This window comes from Onychostruthus taczanowskii, unplaced genomic scaffold, assembly GCF_017590055.1.
Source record: "Onychostruthus taczanowskii isolate IOZ18803 unplaced genomic scaffold, ASM1759005v1 scaffold88, whole genome shotgun sequence".
NCBI lineage: Eukaryota > Metazoa > Chordata > Aves > Passeriformes > Passeridae > Onychostruthus > Onychostruthus taczanowskii.
The window spans coordinates 1,438,536-1,444,984 of NW_024506773.1; positions in this window are offsets into that span (position 1 = coordinate 1,438,536).

The window sequence follows — 6,449 nt, forward strand, 5'->3', positions numbered from 1 at the left end:
CCCCAGTGAGTGGCTTCCTAAAATTAGCACAAAGCTCATCTAATCATTTCAGCTTTTGAAAAAGTGCCCAGGTTGCCAGTCTTCGTACAATTGATGCTCTTAATGCCACTTTTTTAGAGAAAGAAAAGAAAAGAAAAGAAAAGAAAGAAAGAAAGAAAGAAAGAAAGAAAGAAAGAAAGAAAGAAAAAGAAAGAGACCCACAGGACCACAGAGGAAAAATTATCTGGCATAGGAAATTATCTGACAGGCAGGTGTGCAGAGACACAAAGCAATATGCATTTATCTTTAGGTATGATTTTATTTGGGTATTATGCAGGAGCTTCAGTCGTGACTGACACCCTGCTCTGTACTTGATGCACTGTAGACACAATAAAAAGCAGTTCTGGAGTCATAACTAAGAATTACTGGAGCTTCATGTTTAACTGGACCACCAAGTACCTTACCACAATCAATTGTAAGAAAGAATTTATAATATGGTTCAAGAGGACTCTGGATACTCCTAATATAAGACAGGGTACATGGTAATATTTTAAAGTACTTTTATGGTCAAGTATCCATATGTTATCTGTAGTAGGAGATGAAGATAACTAGTTTATTAGTGTGGTAATTGAGACTGAATGATGTGGACAATATAAGAGGGAGGCAAATATATATTTACTCAGAATGCTTTAATGCTTCAGTAACTTTAGTGCATTACTCTGCTAACCTCTTCCAATCTGTTAAATATGTATTGAGTAGATAACAAGGCTATATCCTCAGTAACACAAATTATTTAAAGTGGTGGTTTAAAGCTGCTAGTTGTGAATTATTTCAAAACCTTTCTTGAAGAAGTTCCCAAGATGAGGGCTGTAGATCACTGTCAGTTTAAGGAAAGAAATTGTGTTAAATTATGCTGGCTCTTTCCCATGTTTTCAGCTACTAATTTGCATTAAAATATGGCTAAAAGTACATTAATTTTTCACAAATATTACTTCGTTGTGGAAGTATTTACTGTATTCTCCAAAGTGTTGCTGTGTACTTGTCTTGAAAAAACCTTCAAGTCACATGAAGTCTCCTCATCCAGACATAAATGATAGTCTAAGAAGAGCTGACAGTCTCTTCTCTGGCATTTACCTTGCAGGCTGTGCATTAGTGAAAGGATGCCTTTTTTCCTGCCCCACAAATAGCAGATGGAAATGTTCCAGACTGATTTTGATTTCTCCTTTAAAGGTGACTGAAGTATTTTCAACATAATTTCAATAACTTTTGATATTACTATAATTCACTTTCTGTGCATTTTTTTCAATATAGAGCTTCTGCTATGCATCCATGGATTGCCTATGAAATGGTCTAAACTGAATTAAGAAGAAAAAACTGAGGTCAGACATTGTAAGGAAAGGAATCAACTATAATAATGTTATGTTAATAAAATTTGCAATTTGGTTGAACAAAAAAATTTCCTTTAGCAAGGCTTTTCTTTCTTTACATGCACCTAAATGATGTACCTAGACAATTATTTAGCCCTAGAATCACAGAATCACCTGAGTTCGAAGGGATTCACAAGGATCACTGAGTCCAACTCTTGGCCCTGCACAGGGCACACCAAGAGTCACACCATGTGCCTGAGAGCATTGTCCAAACACTCCTTGAATTGTGTCAGGCTTGGTGCTGTCATCACTTCCCTGGGGAACCTGTTCCAGTGCCCAGCCAGCCACCGGGTGAAAAACTTTTTCCTCATGTCCAAACTAAACACTCCTGACTCAGTTTCATGCCATTCTCTTGGGTCCTGTCACTGGTCACAAGAGTGAAGCAATTGGTACCTGCCTTCTGCTTCCCTTTCTGATGGTGTTGAAGACCACAATGAGGTCTCCTCTCAGTTTCCTTTTCTCCAGGACCTGTTCTCCAGGTCACCAACAAAGCAAGTGACCTCAACTGCTCCTCGTAATTGTTTGTCAAATTGTTTCATTATGCAGTGCAGATTAATAGAGATCAAGATATCACAAAAGAAATTTCTAAAGGTAGATGCTGTCTTAAGCACATGTGTAGACTACAAAAGATATAGGGACATGAAGATGAAAACTTCTGAACATCCTCAATTTATTTTGATGTCTGTATAAATACATATTTCCATATTTTCATCTTGCTGTTTTAATAAAATTACCATAATTAACTGATGGTCAAGCCAAAAATGCATTCACTTGAAACTATAATGCTATATTTTTAGCTGTGTGGAGCAAGAAGATACCATCTCTTTTCTGGTAATGCATCTTCATTTTCCTTTTCAGATGCATTAAGATTAGGAAAGACTTTCCTTGCATTTCTAGAAAATAAGTATTTTCTTCAGGTCTTTACACCTTCTCATAAGCAGGTGGATCACAATATTCATGTGATCCTTTCTTCCTCAGAGAAACACCCATGAGTATCAATAATCCCAGTAGAAAACCTGACATTGTTCTTAATAAACCCAATACTTCATCCAGTAATAGTCTATTATCTGACATTTGATTCTGTGCATGTGATCAAAAAGTCTTTTTTGAAATACATTGCATTTGTCTATCCTGTGTTAAGTCCTCATATCTAACATTTGAGAGATTTGGACAGAAATTGTGCTATAGATGGTTTTTAGAGCTCTACAATGCAAGAGGGTTGGGGAAACCAAAAATGTAAAAGGGAAACAATATTTAAAAATGGTAGTTTGTCAGGCATAAAAAAGCTTAATGTTTACTTTTCAGTATTAATTCAAAAGTTGCATGTCCTTTTTAAAGTTGGCTCATTTTCTTCTGTGGAACCAACTGATCATGCTATTGGAAGCCATTTGCTCCCACCAGTGTTTGAAATTCTTAATTATTCTTTCTAGCTTTCTGCCATTGTGTTTTCCCTCTTGACATTCACATACTGTAAATATAGTTCTATCCAGGATAACTTCCATTTAGCAGACATTGCTTGACAGCTATAGTAAATTCAGAATGATCTATTCATTTATCAATATGTGTGCACAATTTCCATTAAGCTCAATAAAATTTGTGCACAGCTGTAATAACTGGAGTCTTTTAACACTGTAGTGTCTTTCTAATTGCCGGGGAGGTTTCACCAGTTGACCGAGATATCTCTCTACTTTTTAGTGCTTTGGGAGTGTTGAAGGGGTCATTGATGCACTGGCCATTGGCACTGGTAAGGCTGCAACTCAAATTCTTTGACTGGTTTTGGGCCCCTTACTACAAAAAAGATATTGAGGTGCTGGAGCATTTCTAGAGAAGGGCTGGGGAAGGATATAAAGAGTAAATCATAAGAGGAACAGCCAAGGAAAGTGTTTGGTGCAGACAAAAGGAGGCTCAGGAGACAACTTACCGCTTTCTACAACTCCCTGAAAGGAAGGTTGTAGCCAGGTGGGGGTCAGGTCTCTTGTAGGTATAAAAGCAACAGAACAAGAGGAAATGGCCTCAAATTGTGACATGTTTAGGTCAGATACTGAGAAAAATTTCTTCATTAAAAGGGTGGCCAAGCATACCAACAGACTGCCCAGGGAAGTATCTGAGTCACCACCCTGGAAATATTTAAAAGATGTGTAGATGTGACACTTTGGGACATAGTTTAGTGGTGGCTGTGGCAGTGCTGGCCTAGTGGTTGGACTAGACAATCTTAAAGGTCTTTTCCAACCTAAACAATTATATGATTTTGTGGTCTGAGAAATAAATATAAGGAACTCTTATGGGAGTAGCTTTGATGGAAGATCCTCTTTCTGCACCTCCTGGCTGGTATGCCTGTCCCAGTCTGCTATGACACTTTCCTAACCTACAGAGTGGAGAACACATCCCCATTGACCCACCCTGCAAACACTTGACATTTGAAGGATATGAGTGCTAAAACTTGTAGGTGCCCTGTTGAGACCATAGGGGTGTCTCACTGCTTGCTTAGAAACATCCTCACATTTACACTCTGGAACAGAAATGTTAGGAGAATGAGTAGAAGTATCTAATAACTTCATATTGTGACCTAACACAATCTGACCATGTTTTCGTTGCAAAGGTTAATATATTCAACTTGAATTTGTTGAATCATGTAAAGTAATACTTCACAACATCCTCCAGGAAAAAAAAAAAAAAAAAAAAAAAGAGTATATATGGTTAACTTGTTTTATAGGACTAAAGAATGCCTGAAGATCTTTGTAATGATTTTTCTGTGACAGAATCAGTCAAAGTTAGTGATTTTGCAGGCCTCACTTGTTGTTATATTAAAAATAATTGCATTACCCTTGCACAACTCATTTCTATTGCTATATAGTTTAAATATTTTATGCAGTTTTTAAGGACTGATCCTATTCCAAGGTGGGGAAAAATGCAATAACCTGTGCCATTTCTTCCGTCTCAAACCACAAGGAAATTTTCTACTGTCACCATTATTTAAATATTCACCAACCAGCCTGCTGAATCTTCCTATTTTGAATTACTTGTCTTATCCTCTATAGCTGGGTTTTTTTTAAATGTCTATCTACTTATGATCAATTTGAATACATTTTTGAAAACCCCAATCATCATATGCTAAACAAATGTGAAGTTTGAACAACTAAAATCAAGTCAAGATTCTTGTCCTGTGGAGGACTTCATGAGGCAGGTGATATACAGCTATATAGGTATAAAAGTATGAATGGGTGATGAGCAAATATGTTTTTTGTTGGGCTTGTTGGAAGAGCCTTAAGAAATAGAAATTTTGTTTGAAAAATGGTCTGCTGAGCCTTTAAGTACTTACTCAGAGAAGCTGTGTATTACTTATTCAAGTGAATTATAAAGGCCAACGTATACAGAAAGGGTTTCAAGAACTCAGAATGAAAGTGGTAGAAATTTTTGCATGTCATAATCAGTCTTTTTTCTGTGAATATTTGCAGTCAGTTTGTGATACTATATCAGCTCTACCATTTCAGTGGTAGCTAAAGAAAAGAAAATGTAAGTTAACGAACTTGAAAAATTGTGGGATATACAGCAGGAGAGGAACAGAAGATGTAAAGAAGAAGGACGTTAAGGAAAGAAGCAATTTTGAACAAGTATAACGTCACTAATTAATATTTCGTTCTTAGTTAATTCCCAAAAAATCTTACATATCTTAATGATTATTGGATACCAAAATGTATCTGTGGGTTATAAAGAAAGGGGAGGGCATTGGAAAGAGCTCAGGATAATGCAGGGATGAGGTAACAGAGTCTCTAGGGAAATATTTATTCTTTCAAAACCAGAAATAAGTATAATAAAACTTATTCATAGTGCACTCTTTCATTTCACATTTGCTATATACATATTGGCATTATTTCTATGAAAGCATTTGAAATATTGATATATTAATACTCTTTATGGATAAGGCAAGGCAGGGAAAGCCCCAAGGAGGAAAAATTATGGCAGTTGGACTAGATTACAGAAACACTTTTCCCAGGACTGGCATTTAAGCTTTGTCCTGGGCTGTGCTCAAACCTCTAGGCCACAGCTCTCCTGGGATATCACATATTACGTATGGATGAGCTTTCAAAGTGACCTAAAAGATAGGCACTGTACTCTGAAAAGCAATAGGATTGAGGATCCTAATATCCCAAGGCCTTTCTGAAAATCTCATTTTACACATGGTCTTAACCACTTCATCACAGTCAGTAAATAACAGCAGGTACTTGTTAACAGCATGTGTATTAGTCACTGAAAATAATTTATCCCTGCTTTGGGGCTCCTCTAAAGAAATTATACCTCTCAATTTCTCAGCTTTCTCTATATAACACCTGAGAAATAATTGTTTTCATTTTTCTTTGCCTCATTGATTGTAGAATAAATAATCCATGAATAACTCCCTATCCTCATTATTCTACCGTATCTGGTGAGCAATAACTTTCAGTTTAGCTGTTTAAGTGCAATGGCAGGAGGGATGAAGAGCGATGGAAAAGAAGAATCAGACTCTTGCCATCCCTAAAACATGAGGTTGGGATATGGCCAGCTTGTCTCCGTCATCTCTTGTAGGTGAAAACCATAGTGAAACTTCAATGCAGCTTGCTTCCTGGCTCTCTCTCGGGCTCAGAATTAATTACCGAATGGCAACATCTGCATTAGCTGCTCCTGCAGCCCCAGCTCTCTGCAGGCGGGATGATGCTCGCTCCCCACCAGACCTAGGACCGCTCAGAGGACTTGCCTGCTGGCCACCTGTCTCGGATCCCCGCAGGCTGGAGCTCGGGGAGCAGCGGTGTGCGGGGGAGCGGCGGGGAGGGCGGCAGGAGCCGGCCGCGGGTGAGCAGGGACACCGCGCCTCCGCTCCGGCGGCACCGCGACACCGCCCCGCCGCTCCGCAGCCGGCCCCGGCCCGGCCCCGATCCCCATCCCAATCCCCACCACATCCCCATCCCCATCCCCATCCCCGTCCCCGTCCCCATCCCCATTGCCCCTCGCCCCGGCCCCGCTCCCCCTTCCCCCAGCCCCCGCCCCGGTCCCCGCACTGGCTCCCCC